Source organism: Protopterus annectens, chromosome 14.part0 (assembly GCF_019279795.1).
Source record: "Protopterus annectens isolate FY-2018-M chromosome 14.part0, PAN1.0, whole genome shotgun sequence".
Lineage (NCBI taxonomy): Eukaryota > Metazoa > Chordata > Ceratodontiformes > Protopteridae > Protopterus > Protopterus annectens.
In genome coordinates this window covers 1,103,592,184-1,103,614,738 of record NC_056748.1, presented here as the reverse complement: position 1 = coordinate 1,103,614,738, position 22,555 = coordinate 1,103,592,184, and the positions used below count along the sequence as shown (strand labels likewise).

At 40.8% G+C, this 22,555-nt stretch overlaps 1 protein-coding gene across 2 annotated transcripts in view; it reads right to left on the bottom strand.

Moving 5' to 3' along the window:
- Nucleotides 1-22,555, bottom strand: part of LRRC20 (leucine rich repeat containing 20) — a 1,971,882-nt gene that overhangs the window by 593,497 nt on the left and 1,355,830 nt on the right. The gene's annotated exons all lie outside the window — the stretch shown is intronic.

Below are 22,555 nucleotides of genomic sequence, written 5' to 3'. Positions count from 1 at the left end.
ACCACGTGTGTCAGGCACGACTCCCTGGGGTTTCCGAAACCACATTTTCCCACTCTTCTGACCCTTAGGGTATGGTCTAGAGGGAGTAGAAAAATGGACTCATATCCTGAGCCCCCGCAGCTGATGGATCCTGAAGGCTATCACCCAGTTCCTTAAGAAGATCCCTTTGAAGGTGGGTGAAATGGGTGAAATGGCACAGATAATTCAGCGACCGCATGGAAAAGGTTGCTGAGGAAAACATCCGCTTCCCGTACCTGTCCATTGTCCTAGACTCTTTATTAGGTGGATGGACAGGCACCGAAGGGTCAGCCATCTCCTTCTTAGTGGCTGCTGCCATCACCATGGCATCAACAGGGACACCTTTTGTCAAAAATTGTTTGTTGGGTGGGGCTGTAATGAACTTAGTTGGCCTGCGGGGAGTTGGTTCCACTGTGTCCGGGGCTGACCACACCCTTCGAGTGAGAACCAAACGCGTCCAGGTATACCGACTCGTCCTCGGAAGGGTTAAGGGAAGTCCAGTTCCCCCTCTGCTTAAGGATCTCTAGGATGTCTGAAAAAGAGACATCCTCAGAGGGGGATCTTAGGGACCCTTCCGAATCTTCCAAGTCGGTATCAGACGTGACTGACTCGGGGGAGTCGACATGTTTCCTCTTACATTTTCTCTTCTGAGGGGGCTCCTCTGAATGATCAGGGGAGGCCTCGGAAGAGGAAGATACACCCAATGGGGCAACCTGGAGTGTCTGTTCTCCACGCTTGGGGTCAGGAGGGTGGACAGAGACAGATGCAGGCACCATGGGGGGAGGAGCCGAAGGGGCCAATCGAGGAGCCGACTCAGGAATCAGCACGCTCCTCATGACCTCAAAGGCGCCCCAATTAGGCAGAGCAGAGGGTCCCTGCTCCGAAGAGACGTGAACCCCTCCCGGCACCAAGAGGGACAGCTCCGAAGCCAATGTCGGGGCCGAGCTCACCTGCGCCGAAGCCCTGAGAGGGAGAACGGGGTCGGACAAGGGTCCGATGCCGCTCGCCCCCTCGGAGCTGACAAGGGAGTCCCAGCACCAAGATCCCTCCAAGGAAGGAACCAATGAAGAGATCGGAGCCGACGAAGTGCCGAAAGATGTGGTATCAGCTCCGACGTTTCCAAGATTCGAGCCCCAACCAGCTCCGGCTCCGAACACAAAAGGGGAGTCGGAGGAGGAACTGCTGAAGACACCGGGACAGCCACAGTCTGTTGAGAAGGGCTGGTTAACATTTTGGCCAGGGCCTGCGATTTAAGGAGTCTACTGACCACCCTCTCCAAGTCATGATCAGATAACCTGGAGGACCGAGAGGAATGGAACCTATGGCTTCGTTCTGACTGAAGCAACGGTGACCTAGGAGCCAAACGAACTGATTCTAGGGTAGGGGACCTAGAACGTTTTCGGCCCAACGACAGTTCCGACACTAAAGTCGGAGCCGATTGAGGTCTAGGAATGTCGGCTCCAGCCGGAGCCGAAGAGGAGGCAGATGCTTCGCCCGGCGACGGCTTCAAACTGGGAGCCGACAGCTTGGCGGGCTTTGAGGATTTCCCCGACTGAGGCTTCGCTGGGGATCCCTCTGGCTTAAGTAAGCCTCTCAAAATAAGCTTGTTCCTACGCTCCTGCAGGACTCTCAGGCTGAAGGCATGACAGAACGAGCAGGAGTCCTGCAGGTATAGGGAACCCAAGCAATAAACACAAGAAGTGTGACCATCTGTCAGAGACATCTTCTGACAGCAAGAGTCACACTTCTTGAAGCCTGAAACTTTAGTATCCTTGGACATACTGGCCCAGGGATACTAAAGAGAGAAAAATTAAACTAGTGCTTAAACAAGGCACACAGAAACACTCACACACCCGCACTAGTTAAGCTAACAATAATAACCACAAAAAACTATCACACACACTTAATAACAACTATCCTTAATAAAAATATACAAATACTACAAGGCTAAACACTACTCCTATAGGTACAACAAGGGTGGGGTTAGCCACTAATAGAGAGGAACAAGGGGGGAAGGGTAGAAACTCTCTAACAGAAAACGAGTTTCCTTAGTGGGAAAAACTAGGGGATACACATTCTAACTACAATACAAGGGAAAGACAATCTATATATAAGAAAAATACAAGGTAAATATTAGCTAGTAATACAAAAAAAAAGGATTAATACGACCTGAGCCAGTAAAAGCGCAACCTCGTAGCTGAAGCAGCAAATGAGATCTGGGTATCTAGCGCCAAGCATTGTGGGATAAGGGGAGGCCTCGAGCCAGTAAATAGCTCTCGAGCTTTAGCAGATGGCCGAGGATCGGCTCCGAACCCAACCAGCAAGAATGAAGGCGAGATAGACAACTTAACATTATTCCTTTACTCCACTGTAGTGCGACCTTGGAGTGAGAATATTTAAGTAGGGGGGGTGTGGGGGGCACAGCCCCCCCACATTGGGGGGTGCAGGGCCCTCTTGCAAAAACATTTAATTAGTGGTTTTGTTTTGTTTTTTTCACAGTTTAACAAAAGCGCTTTTTCGATTAAAGCGCTTTCGTTAAACTGTGATTGATATATATGGATTCGGACACTTGCTTTTTCGAGCAAGTGTCCTAGATCCATATATATATATATATATATATATATATATATATATATATATATATATAACTTATATTTGGCCATCTATAAAACACCATTAATGTACTGTATTAATGTTTATATGTGTCTAAACACAGAGTCTAAAACATCTAGTTAGAAACACTAATCAGAAACATATTGTTACCCCACCACTGACCCACTAGAAAAAAATGCACTTTGGTATTAAGTCAAATCATACTATTACTGAAGAAGGGCGGCCATGGTAGTGCAGCTGTTAGCATTGCCGCCTCACAGCAAGAGGTTTTCTGGTTTGATCCTCGGCTGGGGTGCCTTCTGTGTGGAGTCTGCATGTCCTCCCTGTGGTCGTGTGGGTTTCCTCCGGGTGCTCCGGTTTCCTCCCACATCCCAAAGACATGCTATAGGTGGATTGGACACTCTAAATTGGCCCTAGGCTTGAGTGCGTGTGTGTGTGTGTGTGTGTGTGTGTGTGTGTGTGTGTGTGTGTGTGTGTGTGTGTGTGTGTGTGTGTGTGTGTGTGTGCCTTCTGTGGAAGGTTGGGCGCCAGGCTGGCAACTTGACACCGTAAAACTCCACTGCCAATCATGAACAGACTGGTGATCCACTGTGGCGACCCCTAACCAGGAAAAGCCGAAAGAAGAAGATACTATTACTGAAGAATTAGAAAACATACATAATCTGTAGTTATTTAAAAGGGAAAAGTATGTAAAGCACTAATAGTGGGGAAAAGAGAGGAAAAGGAACATTAGTAACAAAAAGGAACAGGAAGAAAGGAGAGAGAGAGAGAATGTTATTTAAATACTTAGTACCATATGTAATTAGAAGAAGGAGATATAGAAAGGAAAAGAGAAAGTTAACAATAAAGATGATTCACATTACCTTACAGTATAGAGATTTTCCAGAATCAAATATATTATGATTCATACAAAGCATTTAAAATTAGAAGGAATTTATCCATTTGTACTTTAGTTTCTTAGTTTTGTTTGCTCCTTCCTTCACAGACCAATCATTTTTTTGTTGCCTGTGTCTTCAAACTCTGGGATGACCATTCCATTTCATCTATGTCCGAAAGTAATTTCTTCATTTGGATAAATTCTACTACTTCTTGTAGGGAATCAAAGATCTTCACTACTTCTTGCAAGGTGATTTTTATTCTTGCAGGAAAAAGAATTTGAGCTTTAATATTGACTTTTTCAAGGACTTAATTAGAGGAACACACTCCTTTCTTCTGGATATGACTGTAAAGGTGTAGTCATTGTCAAAATGAATAACTTTTTCACACATCTTGATAGGGGAGTTAGTCCAAGCTGATTTCAGCACTCAGTCCTTGTCTTGTGAGGAAAGAAATCTAACCATTATAGACCTTGGGTTAGATGAACTCAGAGAAAAAGCTGGATTTGCCAGGGATCAATTCCAAAAGAGAGGGAGTTAGACATGTTTAGTGCTGATGAAAACCACTTACTGAGGAAGTGAATCATGTTAGCACCCTCTTCTTTCTCAGGAATTCCATATATTCTTATGTTATTCCTCCTTGATCTACTTTCAAGGTCTTCCAGTTTCTCAATCAGCCTGGTGTTTTGTTTCAGTAGAAATTCATTGTGATGTTCATTTTCTCTCACTCTAGTATCTAGGTCAGTTACTGTTTCCTCTAAGGCAAGAATCTGTTCAGATTGTTTTTTGACTATTCCATTTAGAAGTTGCAGTTGTTTACTGCATTCTTGTTTGATAATATTCATTTTGTTTTTGAATTTTTCCATTTTTAGTGACAGTTCTTGGATGTTTGTTATTATAAGATGTAGTTCTTTCTTCACTGCACTCTCCTGGTGTGGGTTCTTCACGTTGCTCATGTTTTTAGTGACAGTTCTTGGATGTTTGTTATTATAAGATGTAGTTCTTTCTTCACTGCACTCTCCTGGTGTGGGTTCTTCACGTTGCTCATGTTTTTAGTGACAGTTCTTGGATGTTTGTTATTATAAGATGCAGTTCTTTCTTCACTGCACTCTCCTGGTGTGGGTTCTTCACGTTGCTCATGTTTTAGTGACAGTTCTTGGATGTTTGTTATTATAAGATGCAGTTCTTTCTTCACTGCACTCTCCTGGTGTGGGTTCTTCACGTTGCTCATGTTTTTAGTGACAGTTCTTGGATGTTTGTTATTATAAGATGCAGTTCTTTCTTCACTGCACTCTCCTGGTGTGGGTTCTTCACGTTGCTCATGTTTTTAGTGGCAGTTCTTGGATGTTTGTTATTATAAGATGCAGTTCTTTCTTCACTGCACTCTCCTGGTGTGGGTTCTTCACGTTGCTCATGTTTTTAGTGGCAGTTCTTGGATGTTTGTTATTATAAGATGTAGTTCTTTCTTCACTGCACTCTCCTGGTGTGGGTTCTTCACGTTGCTCATGTTTTTAGTGGCAGTTCTTGGATGTTTGTTATTATAAGATGCAGTTCTTTCTTCACTGCACTCTCCTGGTGTGGGTTCTTCACGTTGCTCATGTTTTTAGTGACAGTTCTTGGATGTTTGTTATTATAAGATGCAGTTCTTTCTTCACTGCACTCTCCTGGTGTGGGTTCTTCACGTTGCTCATGTTTTTAGTGACAGTTCTTGGATGTTTGTTATTATAAGATGTATTTCTTTCTTCACTGCACTCTCCTGGTGTGGGTTCTTCACGTTGCTCATGTTTTTAGTGACAGTTCTTGGATGTTTGTTATTATAAGATGCAGTTCTTTCTTCACTGCACTCTCCTGGTGTGGGTTCTTCACGTTGCTCATGTTTTTAGTGGCAGTTCTTGGATGTTTGTTATTATAAGATGCAGTTCTTTCTTCACTGCACTCTCCTGGTGTGGGTTCTTCACGTTGCTCATGTTTTTAGTGACAGTTCTTGGATGTTTGTTATTATAAGATGCAGTTCTTTCTTCACTGCACTCTCCTGGTGTGGGTTCTTCACGTTGCTCATGTTTTTAGTGACAGTTCTTGGATGTTTGTTATTATAAGATGTAGTTCTTTCTTCACTGCACTCTCCTGGTGTGGGTTCTTCACGTTGCTCATGTTTTTAGTGACAGTTCTTGGATGTTTGTTATTATAAGATGCAGTTCTTTCTTCACTGCACTCTCCTGGTGTGGGTTCTTCACGTTGCTCATGTTTTTAGTGACAGTTCTTGGATGTTTGTTATTATAAGATGTATTTCTTTCTTCACTGCACTCTCCTGGTGTGGGTTCTTCACGTTGCTCATGTTTTTAGTGACAGTTCTTGGATGTTTGTTATTATAAGATGCAGTTCTTTCTTCACTGCACTCTCCTGGTGTGGGTTCTTCACGTTGCTCATGTTTTTAGTGACAGTTCTTGGATGTTTGTTATTATAAGATGCAGTTCTTTCTTCACTGCACTCTCCTGGTGTGGGTTCTTCACGTTGCTCATGTTTTTAGTGGCAGTTCTTGGATGTTTGTTATTATAAGATGCAGTTCTTTCTTCACTGCACTCTCCTGGTGTGGGTTCTTCACGTTGCTCATGTTTTTAGTGACAGTTCTTGGATGTTTGTTATTATAAGATGTAGTTCTTTCTTCACTGCACTCTCCTGGTGTGGGTTCTTCACGTTGCTCATGTTTTTAGTGACAGTTCTTGGATGTTTGTTATTATAAGATGCAGTTCTTTCTTCACTGCACTCTCCTGGTGTGGGTTCTTCACGTTGCTCATGTTTTTAGTGACAGTTCTTGGATGTTTGTTATTATAAGATGTAGTTCTTTCTTCACTGCACTCTCCTGGTGTGGGTTCTTCACGTTGCTCATGTTTTAGTGGCAGTTCTTGGATGTTTGTTATTATAAGATGTAGTTCTTTCTTCACTGCACTCTCCTGGTGTGGGTTCTTCACGTTGCTCATGTTTTTAGTGACAGTTCTTGGATGTTTGTTATTATAAGATGTAGTTCTTTCTTCACTGCACTCTCCTGGTGTGGGTTCTTCACGTTGCTCATGTTTTTAGTGACAGTTCTTGGATGTTTGTTATTATAAGATGTAGTTCTTTCTTCACTGCACTCTCCTGGTGTGGGTTCTTCACGTTGCTCATGTTTTTAGTGACAGTTCTTGGATGTTTGTTATTATAAGATGTAGTTCTTTCTTCACTGCACTCTCCTGGTGTGGGTTCTTCACGTTGCTCATGTTTTTAGTGACAGTTCTTGGATGTTTGTTATTATAAGATGTATTTCTTTCTTCACTGCACTCTCCTGGTGTGGGTTCTTCACGTTGCTCATGTTTTTAGTGACAGTTCTTGGATGTTTGTTATTATAAGATGCAGTTCTTTCTTCACTGCACTCTCCTGGTGTGGGTTCTTCACGTTGCTCATGTTTTTAGTGACAGTTCTTGGATGTTTGTTATTATAAGATGCAGTTCTTTCTTCACTGCACTCTCCTGGTGTGGGTTCTTCACGTTGCTCATGTTTTTAGTGACAGTTCTTGGATGTTTGTTATTATAAGATGTAGTTCTTTCTTCACTGCACTCTCCTGGTGTGGGTTCTTCACGTTGCTCATGTTTTTAGTGACAGTTCTTGGATGTTTGTTATTATAAGATGTAGTTCTTTCTTCACTGCACTCTCCTGGTGTGGGTTCTTCACGTTGCTCATGTTTTTAGTGACAGTTCTTGGATGTTTGTTATTATAAGATGTAGTTCTTTCTTCACTGCACTCTCCTGGTGTGGGTTCTTCACGTTGCTCATGTTTTTAGTGACAGTTCTTGGATGTTTGTTATTATAAGATGTAGTTCTTTCTTCACTGCACTCTCCTGGTGTGGGTTCTTCACGTTGCTCATGTTTTTAGTGACAGTTCTTGGATGTTTGTTATTATAAGATGCAGTTCTTTCTTCACTGCACTCTCCTGGTGTGGGTTCTTCACGTTGCTCATGTTTTTAGTGACAGTTCTTGGATGTTTGTTATTATAAGATGCAGTTCTTTCTTCACTGCACTCTCCTGGTGTGGGTTCTTCACGTTGCTCATGTTTTTAGTGACAGTTCTTGGATGTTTGTTATTATAAGATGTAGTTCTTTCTTCACTGCACTCTCCTGGTGTGGGTTCTTCACGTTGCTCATGTTTTTAGTGACAGTTCTTGGATGTTTGTTATTATAAGATGTAGTTCTTTCTTCACTGCACTCTCCTGGTGTGGGTTCTTCACGTTGCTCATGTTTTTAGTGACAGTTCTTGGATGTTTGTTATTATAAGATGCAGTTCTTTCTTCACTGCACTCTCCTGGTGTGGGTTCTTCACGTTGCTCATGTTTTTAGTGACAGTTCTTGGATGTTTGTTATTATAAGATGTAGTTCTTTCTTCACTGCACTCTCCTGGTGTGGGTTCTTCACGTTGCTCATGTTTTAGTGGCAGTTCTTGGATGTTTGTTATTATAAGATGCAGTTCTTTCTTCACTGCACTCTCCTGGTGTGGGTTCTTCACGTTGCTCATGTTTTTAGTGACAGTTCTTGGATGTTTGTTATTATAAGATGCAGTTCTTTCTTCACTGCACTCTCCTGGTGTGGGTTCTTCACGTTGCTCATGTTTTTAGTGGCAGTTCTTGGATGTTTGTTATTATAAGATGCAGTTCTTTCTTCACTGCACTCTCCTGGTGTGGGTTCTTCACGTTGCTCATGTTTTTAGTGGCAGTTCTTGGATGTTTGTTATTATAAGATGCAGTTCTTTCTTCACTGCACTCTCCTGGTGTGGGTTCTTCACGTTGCTCATGTTTTTAGTGGCAGTTCTTGGATGTTTGTTATTATAAGATGCAGTTCTTTCTTCACTGCACTCTCCTGGTGTGGGTTCTTCACGTTGCTCATGTTTTTAGTGGCAGTTCTTGGATGTTTGTTATTATAAGATGCAGTTCTTTCTTCACTGCACTCTCCTGGTGTGGGTTCTTCACGTTGCTCATGTTTTTAGTGGCAGTTCTTGGATGTTTGTTATTATAAGATGTAGTTCTTTCTTCACTGCACTCTCCTGGTGTGAGTTCTTCATGTTGCTCATGTTTTTAGTGACAGTTCTTGGATGTTTGTTATTATAAGATGTATTTCTTTCTTCACTGCACTCTCCTGGTGTGGGTTCTTCACGTTGCTCATGTTTTTAGTGACAGTTCTTGGATGTTTGTTATTATAAGATGCAGTTCTTTCTTCACTGCACTCTCCTGGTGTGGGTTCTTCACGTTGCTCATGTTTTTAGTGGCAGTTCTTGGATGTTTGTTATTATAAGATGCAGTTCTTTCTTCACTGCACTCTCCTGGTGTGGGTTCTTCACGTTGCTCATGTTTTTAGTGGCAGTTCTTGGATGTTTGTTATTATAAGATGCAGTTCTTTCTTCACTGCACTCTCCTGGTGTGGGTTCTTCACGTTGCTCATGTTTTTAGTGGCAGTTCTTGGATGTTTGTTATTATAAGATGCAGTTCTTTCTTCACTGCACTCTCCTGGTGTGGGTTCTTCACGTTGCTCATGTTTTTAGTGACAGTTCTTGGATGTTTGTTATTATAAGATGCAGTTCTTTCTTCACTGCACTCTCCTGGTGTGGGTTCTTCACGTTGCTCATGTTTTTAGTGACAGTTCTTGGATGTTTGTTATTATAAGATGCAGTTCTTTCTTCACTGCTCTCTCCTGGTGTGGGTTCTTCACGTTGCTCATGTTTTTAGTGACAGTTCTTGGATGTTTGTTATTATAAGATGCAGTTCTTTCTTCACTGCACTCTCCTGGTGTGGGTTCTTCACGTTGCTCATGCTTTAGTGACAGTTCTTGGATGTTTGTTATTATAAGATGCAGTTCTTTCTTCACTGCACTCTCCTGGTGTGGGTTCTTCACGTTGCTCATGTTGAGATCTCCAGTAGAACATTTCTTGACAGGAATAATTAAAAAATTCTCTTGACTATGTATTAAGTTTTAGAAAATGATAAAGAGTCTATGTTAATCTATCTTTTAGTATACTTTCAGTTAGATTTTTCTAAAAATTAAAGTATATTTCCTGTCAGGATATTAAAATCTAAGCAGATCTATGGATTTCTGCTGCTATCAGACTGGCATCTTGGCCACGCCCCTCATGTATAAAGAAATTTAATAAGTTTGTGTGATACTGAGATGTTATTCCAACAATGTGTGCCTGTACTATACATGCCATTTAGTACTCCATATGGTACTGCCTGCATGAGCGCTATCAACAACAAAACTTTTTCTACAATTAAGACTTAAAAGGCTTCATCAGAAACTCATCAAATTGCAGCAATTTGCAATAAGCCTGATATCCCTGAAGTATCTCTTTATTTCAACCATTTACTGCCATCTACAAAAACTGACACACAGTCAAAATGCAAATGTTATTCTTTACACACAGACAAAACAGAAATGTCTAAAGAATACATACAATTTACATATCTGAAAAAGACAAAATGAGGAAAACATTAAAAGATGGAAGGAGAAATGTATAAACAGGCTGAAGTGCAGTGCACATATACAGGATACTAGAAACAGCAATGTTACAATTCAGTAGTGCAAGGTTTGTACAGCACTGGTTAAGACGTATATATCCAGGGAAGGTACTCTTGGCACAAATTAACTACTGCAGTGATATTAAGTTGGAGATGAATATTATTGAAGTGGAGAGACTTCTTGCTTAAAGATGTGTGCTTTCAGTTCTTTCCTGAATACTGGGAGTGAAAGCGTTACTACTACACACATTATATATTGTTATACAGTTTACAGTGGCTATCATTAACATATTTATTTGATTGCATGCTCACATGTGTGACTTTCTGTGTATGCAAGTGTGAGTATGTTTGTTTGTGTACCTGCATCTATGAGGCAGACTCTGTCTGGGTCTCTTCATCTGTGCTTATATGGATTCACTTTACATGTTTGAAATTCTGAAATATCGAATTTCAGAATCTCGAGCCCATAAAGTAGAAATCCTAAAAGATTGAAAACCCAGAAGCACGAAATTCAAAATCTCGCATTTCGGAGATGTTGAATTAGCGGTTCTGGTGTGCTGTATTCATGCATTCAGCTAAATGTTTATGTTTTAAGGGTTTTGGGTAGGGGCTGTAGTGTGTGTTAATGTGTTTTGTTACTGTGATGTGTGTGTGCAAGGGGAATGTAGCTTTCGTGGTGGTGTTACGTGTGTTTGTGTATGTAGTGCGACCTTGGAGTTATATATAGGAGGATGTTTCTTTAAGTCATTTGAAAATTTTTGGCGCCAAATTTGCTATTTAAACTATGGTAATTTCTACAATACTGGTTCTGAGGAAGTCTGTATTACAACAGATGAAAGCACTTAACCAGTTGAGTGTCTACATTGTATTATTTAATAAAGGAGCATCACTGTTCGAGCTGTGCTGAAGTTCTTTAGTCCTGCACCAGTTTTGTTTTGGGACGACCTTGGAGTTAGTATATTTAAGTAGGGGGGTGTGGGGGCCGCAGTATATTTAAGTAGCGTTGTGGGATTGTGTGTGGGGAGGAAGGTGTGTGTATGTGTGTGTGGTGTGTGTGTAGTATAGAAGTCACAATTTTTAATTTCGCGCTTCTGGGTTTTTGATCTTTTAGGGTTTCCACTTTATGCGCTCGAGATTCTAAAATTCGATTTCTCGGAATTTTGAGCATGTAAAGTGAATCTGTTTATATTTATGTATTTCTATGTGAGTATGCTTGTAGGTACATTTTGATGTAAAATACTTTCCCAAAAGCAATTACCTCTCCTACCCCAACTCTGAAACATTATACAGAGAATCTATTTTATGTCAATAAAAATGCATACATTATCTATAGGAGCAATACTAAGCAAGCATTTATAAGAACCATAGAATATCTCACCATATACATCTTTAAGGAGACACATTTCAAAGTCTGTGTCTCCTTTTATAAGCACTTAATGGTACTCACCACACAAAATGAGCAGGGTCGTACATGATAATCCTGGTGTAAATATGTGTCTACCCATCCAGTCGTTAAAGGTACCCAAAGTAGTACTTTGACCTGTAGTAGTAACTTATTCCATTGGATAGGAATACTTTGAGTTAGGAACTTATCCTCCCAGCAAGTCTTGTTTCTTGGTGTGGATTTAGGTCCCTTATTACAGATGTTGGTAGAGACCACAGTCCTAAAAATAAATAGGACAAATAGGACTGGGTCTTTTATTGCTTGAAAAGTGAGATACTGGTCACTTTACAGCAACTTTTAGGCTACCGACTATAAAGAGAATCATGTTACTCTATTGGGGTAGTTGAAGGATTTAAGACCTTTAGTTTTCTTTGTTAAAAATCTTTGGGGCCTTTCCAGTTGAGCGATATGCTTGGATTTGTACATAGCTAAGGAGACATTCTTTGAAGATATTCCCTTGGAACATAACTGGGCCAGACAGAAGAATTTCATGACTATGATGGAAACATGAGGATCAAATGAGAGAGTCATCCACACAAGTACCTAGGTCTCTTACGACCACATCTGTATGGCCACTTATATGAGGTGGAAGCAACGTTTCTGACAAACACTGCTATACTGCTTTCTTTCCAGTTAGTTTGAGACCATTTTTGATACACCAGGTATGTGCATTTTCCAAGCCTTCTTGGAGCTGTTTTTGCATTAGTGGATAAGCTAGAAGTGCCAAAACGTCGAACTTCAAATGGCCGGGACCAGAAGATTGAAGTTTTGAAACTTCAAAAACAAAATTAAAAAAATAAATAAATAAAACAAATTTTGTTTTTGCAGGGAGTCAAGCCCCCCTGAACCCCACACCTCCTGCTGAATAAATATACCAACTCTGAGATCGCACTACAGTGAGGAAAAAGGTAAATATCCCATTCCACGCTGTATGGAGATCTCCATTCAAAATGTTCGAAGTTTCAAAACTTCAATCTTATGGTCTCTGCCGTTTGAAGTTCAAAGGGGATCCATACACACACACAGGTCATATTCTACCATAACATACACCCTCTGCTGCATTTACTTTACTCATCTAAATACCTAAACACTTGACAAGATGGAATGTCATTCTGCTGGTTTCATCTCTGTTGCCAGCCTTTTATCACTAGGTCAGCTAAGACAGTGTACAAACTGCCTTGTGCTTACAGATAATGAATTTATACTCAGCACTAATAATTCCCTATGTAGGAAGTATAAATCCCTAATTAATCTAGAGGCTTTTCTCTCACCTAAACATTTTCTCTGTATCATTTCCCTCTACTACAGTCATTCAGTAATCACACCAAAATGTCTTATGCTGAGGCTGTAAAAAGGGACTACTGGAAATAAAAAGATTACATTTCATCAAATAACAAGCCATTCATTCACCTCATGCATACCTACTATTATGAGCTATCTATGAAATGTCAGGATTTCTGAACTTACAAGGGCCCTAAGGACCCCATCACCTGACAAATATAACAATATATCATGGTCCATGTCAGAGTGATTGACTTGAGACATAAAACCCTGACAGGAATGCAGAGAAACATGTCAGAACTTCCCAAGCATATTATAAATTCAGGGGAGACACTAGTCCTGAGTGGAATGGTAGCTGGATACAAAGAAAAGATAATCAGTTTCAATAATTGCTTAAATAGCTGGTGTCATGCCAGGTGTATCCAATGCATGTTAGTGCGATGCGAAATGCTTGACAGTCAAGCTTGCTTCACTAAAGGTGGCCTACACCTCTCATTCCAAGGCTTCCAGATACTGCCTAAAGTCTTTGCTGCCATTTTAGGCCCAGTCATGTTTATGGGCATTCCAGTATAATAAACCTATCAATTCCCAAATCAGATCATACAAAGATAACTTTCACCAGATGTCTAAACATTAAATTAGCTCATATTGATGTACACTTGCATTTGAAAAACATCCATGTCTGCAGAGTTGAGACATAGTTTAAATGAAAAACTCCTCTGTATCTGACTTTTGCACTTTTGTCTTCACCCTGATGGTAACTGTGGAGAAGTCTCCATATTTGTCAAGGGACATATTACCTCCAGGCAGATCCCTAGGGACCCACAAAATAAACTCATGGAACCACATATCACCCTATGTAGGATTAATTATCAACTGATAGCTTGTTACAGACTATCTTCATTATCCTCTAATGACTATGTACGATCCCTCACTGTTCTAAAAGATCTCCCTAATAGCAGAAACGCCATTATTCTGGGTGACTATCTATCCTTCAGCAAACTGGGGCACCTCCACCTCAAATGAAGAATGTACCCACAAATTCCAAGGCTTAATTAGCAAAAAATCCCTTGAGCAGTTGGTAAACAAATCTACTAAAAGCTTTAATTTTGAAGTGATAGACTATGTTAATTTTTTCTAATAAATCGGATGAGGAGGATGATGATATTTTGGAAGTGAAGGAATATTGTTGGCAAGTCATTCTAGATGCCTGTCAATTCCTTGGTTTGAATGACTATAAGAATTTTAAAATTTACCTTAAACGAAAATGTTTGAGGCAATAGTCAAGTGATAGGAGTGTCAAATCATTAAGTTAGTATTTACGTTACTCTGTCTTTAGTTTCACTTCAATCCAATGAAATCTCTGTAAGGGACAAAGTTTTAACTGAGTGGATTCTAAATAAAGGAATCCTATTACTTTTTGGTTGTTTTTTATTCAAATCTACTAAAGGGAGGATTCTTGACCTGATTCTTACAAATATGTCTGTCTCTTGCAGTACTTCTCTACTGTCTCATTCTTCAACGAAGTTTGACCACAAACTTGTGACCTTCTCTTTGAAACTCCCAAAAGCACCTACAGCAAACCCCACTGAATTTAAAGACGATAAAACTACCAACCTCAACTTACTCTATGATCATACTTCTCAACTTCTTGGTGCAAGAAGTCTGGGCAAAACCTAAAATAATTGGGGAACCAAGTCCCAAAGCAAGGAGTTAGATTTTAGATATTGCTCTTACAAACTTAAAAAAGTTGCTAGAATAACATGGTTTGTGTTAGCATACATTTTATGAAGGATTTGAAGTGTAAAAATCAAATGTATGTCATTATTTAGTGATATCAATCCTCAGTAATTTGTCAGAAAACCACAAATTTTATGAGGAACAGCCCAAAAATATGAGGCAGAAATCTGGCCATTCTGTGAAACTCTGGCCAATTGAGAGGTATGTCTATGATGAAATAAAAAATTCACTTCCAATTGATTGCACTACCCCTAACATTGATACAGCTGCAAGCTTCACTAACAAATTTTCCATCCATTTAGAAAAATACATCAATCTAGCAGTCTGTAATACAACAAAGTATCATGGGGGATTCAAAAATAAACCACCCTGAGGGTCCACTACCGTACATAAAACCTATAACAAAAGAATGGCACTCCGTAAATTACACAGCAGATCCAAAACCTCTCTTCAAGGAAAACATTAAAAGTATTACAAAAACTGAAAACCACTATCAGGTCCAATAAAGGAGCTTCATGAACTAAGGCTGTTCCCTGAAGACAAAGATAATGTCTTTAGTGATTTTAGAAAACAAAGAAATAATACTGTACATTGTTGTCAACATAAATAATGCCTCCTTCTTTGACCCAACCGACATTGCCAACATTCTTGCAAACAAATTCAGTGCAAATTTCACCCCTAAGACTTCGATGCAAAGACCTAAAATACCTGAATCCCTTAATTCCCAAATTATCTCTAATGATCACTTAGTGAAAATGCTAACCAAGACCAAAACACTTCATCCATGGGACCTGACAATATACATGGTTGCTTAATTAATTAGTTAATAGTGTTAAACAATGCTTTGTAGACCCACCCCTTAAACTGTTTAACCTAGATATAGCTACTGGTTTTGTTCCTGATGAGCTGTGCATGGCAGTCATGATGCTCCTTCATAACTGTGGCCTTACAGTCAAAGCAGATAACTATAGATCAATCAGTCTTACAACCATCATCGGCAAAGTCATGAAACTTATTATAATTGACCTCATTAACTACAATATCAAGATTTGTATTCAACTTGATCCCCAACAGTTTGGCTTTGTGAGATGTAAATCCTGTCTACTGAATCTGCTAAACTTCTTTGAAAAGGTTAGGGAGTCTGCAGACAGCAGCTATGTGGAACACATGCCATATCTTAACCAGGCTAAATCCTTCTACACCATTCCCCATGCTGGGATCATATAGAAGCTAAATGTAATAAAAATTCACCCATTTGATAACAAATGGGCTGAAAGGCAGAATCCACACAAGGTGAGCTGCAGGAGTTTCATCAGAATGGATCAACGTGTCCAGTGGTGCCCTCAGGACCCAGTGTTGGGACCGCTCCTTTCTGACTTCTACCTCTCATATCTCCAAGCAAAGAGCAAAGATATTTGGCTAGCAACATCTGCAGATGACTGCAAATGGGAATTTTGTTAAGCCACTCTGTAAAAACTAAATCCTCTTGCATGAACTCTGCAGAGTAAACTCCTTGTATACTAAAAATGGGCACCACAAACAAGAAGCTTATTCAATAAATATAAACTTTCACACAACAGCGCTTCCTCAGATGTATTAAAAAGTTTGAGTGCAAGAACAGCAACTTTTAAATACATTCACTCTAGGCATCACATAACCAGAATCGACCAATAATAACGATTACATAACCCATCTAGAAATCTTAGAGAGACAATCCCCCGGATTTGCTAATCTTCCGTGCAGGACTAGTCTAGTCCTGCACGGAAGTGGCCGCTTAGGAGCAGGACGGCAGTGCGTCATGCAAATTAATTAAGACATGCTGCCCGACCTCCTAGGCATACACAGAGCGTGTGCAAGTGCAGGGGGTGTGTCTGAGAGCAGAGCTCTCAGAATAAACACGCCCCTGCAAAGTAAAGTGGAAATAAATGAGCAAGGCCGCTCATAGGTGTCTGCATATCCCCACCAACAGCCCCCCATGTGTACTATAGCAACAGTACATATAAATAAACTGAAGAAAACATGTTATATTTATCTTAAATCTAAGTACAGCTAACCATAGGTGCGCGGGTGTGCCCATCGCTTAGCTACGGTTAAACCAGCTTAAAAGGCCGAAGAGAATAACAAGGAAGATATATGCAAATGAAGCAGCACAGCAATAGTGTAGTGGGCAGGGCATCTGCCTAACGAGCAGGCATTCCCAGTTCAAGACTCACTGCAGCACATACCATTCTCCATGTGAAATCTGTATATGAATATTTTTTTTTCTCATACATTTCCTGTATAACCTACTAAATAACAGTAAATGTGAACTGGACGACTGTATTAACAAGGCACAAATAAGCAGTAGTAAGTATATATAAGCAGTAGTAAGCATGTTTAAGTGCGTTTGTGCGGGGGTAAGCATTACCTACACAGATTAAGCAAAGTAGAAGCTAACTGTTAGAAACTGTAACCAGAGGTTAGCAGTACTTAGCTCTGTGCAAACCCACGTACAACTGCTTTAATGTGCCGTAATCACTCTGTACCCAACGGCCCATGTTCTGCCCAGCAACAAAATAAAAAGCTCCTGCAAGGCTCAAACCAAGGACCCTACACACCATAGACAAAGGGAATTACCACTAAGCTACAACAGATACTGTTAGAAAAATGTGTATTTGAATATATGAGAAATGCTAGTTTAAAAGCAAAGTAGTATATAATGCATTTTATTCTATTAATCATATAATAGTACAGATTAATTCATGTGTAAATGTAAGTAGTTTTGAAACTGCAGTGTGGCTTGGAGCAAAGCTGATCTCTGACCCTGGCAGAATGCTAGCTTAGCAAGTTTTAATGTTTATGCTTTTCACAAGTGATTATCTGCTGGGTCAGGAAATTAAGTGTGTGAAATAATGAAATCTTCTGCTCTTTCCTGTTGGAATGATTTGGCCTTGTATATGTGTTACTAAGATAGCACGCAGCTGTGTGAGAAAGTGTAACAGAGAACAAAGACATGTATTAAAAGACTGAAGCTGCTATTGTATTTGAACTGATATGAAACCTTGAACAAGTAATTTTACAGAAAGACATTATGACTGACCAGCTGGATAGCAAGGCCATATTGTATCTAGAGGAAAAGTTTTTTAAAATATACAGCATCAGCAGATTTAATGAATAAAGGACTGTAAGCTAAAGTGATGTAGATACCCTGTGACATATCACGTCAGTAAGGTGGGCATAGCTTAAATGTTAAACCTATATAAAATTGTGTGCTTCCTGTTTCATGTCAGACAAAATTCTGTACTTGTACGTTTTTTGCCTCCTGGTGTACACTAGTAAACTTTTGAATCTGAACCTCCTGTGTATTGAATTCTTAATTTTACTTAACAGATACAAATAAAGTTGACGTTGTTAGAAACATAACATCCAGTCCAGTCATGCAACAGCACAGAGAATGTAGACTTACACTTAGATGGACGTGTGTGTGCAAATATATTAATATCTAAATGGATACAGCATATTTATAGATATAGTCACATATATATACATATATATATATAAAAAACTATCCACACATATATATATATATATATATATATATATATATACATACATACATACATATACAAATATATGAACAGATAGACATGCAAATGCCGACAACTACACATATATATGTCAACATCCATACATCCACATATACACAGCAAGTTATACGGACAAAGTTTGAAATATGTAAGCAAATATATACACCCACAGAGGTATATATGGCCAGACATCTATAGATAGCAATGGTAGATTAACAGACACATACATGTCCACATACACCGTGAAAGGCCTTGACAGGCCCCAAACAATATACGTCACACTGGCATACCCCCCCGCCCAGACAAACACGACCTGCAAAACACTACCAAGCTCAATGTAATGTATGTGTGTCATTGAAATAGGGATTTAAATAAGCCCTCAGTCATGTTCCACATGCTGACATCACATCGCCCACTCCCCCACTCACTAGGCGGCACGAGCAGTACAGGCCCATCCAACCAAGGCCATCCACGACCCATACATTCATTACCCACTGTTCCGCTTCCCCCCACCCGCTGCTTACATGCAGCCACCATCTCAACCCTGGTTACCGGCCCGTAGCTACCGCACCACTACACACTGCCCCCCCCTCCACACCACACCCCCTCCGGACCCATCCCTCATGTTGTCTCGACCCAAGTATCCTAGGTCTGGCACACACCATAGTCCATGCACATAGCCATGGGTACCTATGTAACTCTGGGTGTAGATGAAAGTTGTATACCCAATATTCGGGCTGTCTCGCATGGAACGAGTGATTACCTGGTACTAACAATACATTTCATGTGTGACTCTGTGTACACTAACGATTTTAGTTGTGGGTATCGCAAAGCATACGTGGCACACAAAGTTGGCTGGTATGCACACGAAACAGTACTCAGCAATAACGGGCAACATGACAGGACATGTAGCTAAATATGTAGAGGTATGTGTGTGTACATATACCCATAACTACATGGAGATATACCTCCCCTCTTTGTAGTACAAATGTATACATACATAGACAGACATATATAAATACCCACATATAGATATATATATATACATATGCAACCACCCATACATCTACATGTCGTTATATATATATATATATATATATATATATGTATATATATATATATATATATATATATATATATATATATATATATATATATATATATATATATATATATATATATATATATATATATATATATATATATATATGTAGATATATATATATATATATATATATATATATATATATGTACATATACACAGATATATAGCTGGGATATGATACAGCAGCTAAGAATTACATATGTTTACAGGCCGTGCCAATGGGGATGAGGGGCCCAATCAACAAACGTGTAAAACGTAGCATCAAACCCTGTCCCCTGCTAGACAGGTGAAACATACAAACACACAATAAAAGTAAACAAACCACTGCTTCCCAGACTACAGGCAGGATACTATCAGTGGGAGAGACCAGCCAAGTCTACTCTTGAAACAAAAACAAGAATGTCCCTTGCGAGACAAGCCAAAAATGTTATGGCTATTCGGCCTTCCAGCCATTACACGGATAACCTACGGCAGGGCACACATGTACCCAGTATACAAGGTTGGAGAAGCCTGATGACCCATGGGGTGAGACAACGTATGTGATGGGTCCCGAGAAGTGGGGAGTGGGCAGTGTGTACTGGTGTGTTCAGACCCGACCTGCACCCGGTGTAAGGAAGACTGCCGAAGAGGAGGCGCGGGTGGGGAACTATGGGTATGAAATTATGGGCCTACGCATGCAGGTGTTGGCTGGAGCGGTTCTATGTGGACCGCCCCAGGAATGTAAGCAATAGTGTGCATTGCGCAGAGCCAATGCCTAACGAGCAGCCACGCCCAGTACGAGTCCCACTGCAGCAAAGTCTAGTTTACATGGCAAAGGACAGTATAACCAGATGTGTTGTTGCAAACCCACTAAATGACACCAAAGAACACATGGTCGCAACACCCCACTGTAGGCATGTAAGCCGAACTAATTGGCATCACAAGGTATTATTCCTGTCCTCACCCCCACCCAAGGGTGTGAGTGTCCAAACCTACCCCCAAATGAAGGGTATATACACAGCTGTCACTGTAGAAGAAATGGTCAGCTGTGGACCTTCCCGTCAGCCTTTCTGCACATCCCTGGAGATGTACCCTACTATCAGCCCCTCTGTGTGGCACAATAACACCACTTACCTATCAATCCCTGTTCCATTACTAGTAATGTTCACAATCACAAGCAGGTGACACCCTCCACACAACTATATTGGCAGAATCTGGAACCCCCAACCCAGGTGTATTACCGCAGCTGTCCCAAACGACACATGTAAATAATACATGAAGGGGAAATGCAAGCACACTTGGATCACCACCTGCTCACCACCTGACAATGTCCACCCCTCAACTAACACTCCATACCCCTACACCAACTACTAACACCGACACCTCCTGTCCTGCCTTGCATACATATCCCAATATCCTGCAAACCTGCACTACTGCTCCCCCACCAATCAGTCCAATGGCCTACTATACAGTTAAAATGCCCCCCCTCCACCTACCCACCTACCCCTTCACTATTCACATCTACTCTACAACACAGGTATGGCATAACTAAACCTAACCCGAATACCTGAGTGTAACCTATCCAGAACTGCTAAACTGTAATTCCACTTAACCTTACACTGACCTTCATCAACAGTCATACCTGACATGTACACCTGACTTAAGCATGTATAATACCGACATGTTCATGAAGTAGCACAGGGGTATTCAGCAGCAAGTGGGAGTATGCCTGTTTGGGTGGCGGTAAGCAATGTCCACACTGGTTAAGCAATGTGGAGGCCAACACAGTAACCAGAGGTCAGCAAGTCTGAGCCTCACGCACACCAGCGCATACCCACCTACACTTCTCCCACAGTGCCTTAGGCATGCTGTAGCCAACAGCCCTCATCATAGCCAGTAACAAAATAATCAGCACTCCCAGGTTCCCACCCCCCAACCTGCACACTATAGTCCAAGTAAGTTACCATGAAGGCATGGCAGATACACAATCAGCTGCTATCACAAACCTATCTTCCAGCACAGTCAGTCAACAGTATAGGAAATGTCTGTAAGTATGTAGATTAATACCAACAAACGTGCACATTGCTCAATCACAGTATTCCAAGCAGTCTATGAGTACCAATGGCCAGTGCCTGTCCACACATACTGTGAGAACTATACTCTTGTATAATACTGAAGAGAGGAATGGAAATCACGGCATGCCGTGGGGGCATGCTTCATCCACAGAACCGGGAGATGAGGCTGGTCTGGTGTGTGAGCAAACCGCTGCTTCTCAAACCCCTGGCAGGGTGCTACCAGTGGGAGAAACAGTGTAGACCAGCAAAGTCTACTCGTGACACAACAACAGGTCCATCCCTGGTAGGACGAACCAGACTTTGTGGGTCACAAAGATGTTTCTACCAGTATCAGAGGAGGATCAAGGGAAGGCTCGAACGTACGTGGACTATACGGATGAAGAGCCTGCAGAAGGTTGCATTGAGACAGTAAAATGGAGAAGTACCGAGACGTGCAGAGAGGGAAATGTGTGGAGGTGTGGTATGACAGGACTAGCAACTGGAGAATGAATGGATGCTGTGTACGTGGAGCTTGAAGGCTGGTGAAAGGGAGCATGGGTATGACATTAAGGTAGAAATATGCAAAATAAGCAGAACTGCAATAGTGTAGTGGGCAGAGCATCCGCCTATCACGCATGCATTCCCAGTTTGAATTCCACTGCAGCACATTCTATTTTCCATGTGAAATCTGTATATCAACATCATTTTGCTGTATAACCTACTAAATGACATTTATACTTGAACAGGAATATTGCATTACACATAGACCCACTCACAATTCAAAGGACATGAAACGACACACAGTTATGTATACACAGACAACCTTTATTGGTGTATATCGCAATAATGTATGCCATTACTTACAGCACATAGATCTGGACTTATTTAATCAGTGAGGAATGCAAGGCCCACACAAAACAGTAGATGCAGACAGTGGGGATATATAACATATGATGCTATCCAGGCCAAGCCCATCAATTTGTACAACTGTAGACAAAGGATTTACTGTCAAGACAGGTAACAATAAACAATAACAGATGTAGTTCAGCAGCTGCCAGTTACACCCTGTAGTCAAGGCCTAGGGGGACATTTATTACCTGTGGTAATGTCTATGTATCTGTCACATGTATGGACCCTGACCAACAAATGTCGTGGGAGTCCACGATATGACTGGGATGATAGCAGGAATGCTAGCAGTAAATAATGATAGGCCATTACCGAACAACCCCTAACTGTATCACAGCAGAACAAAGCCAGCCATATATGTGGAGGACAGAGGCAGGAATACAGGGCCATATTCGCAATATTGCTGTTACACACCCTGCAAATTGCTGGTGTTACAGGATTCA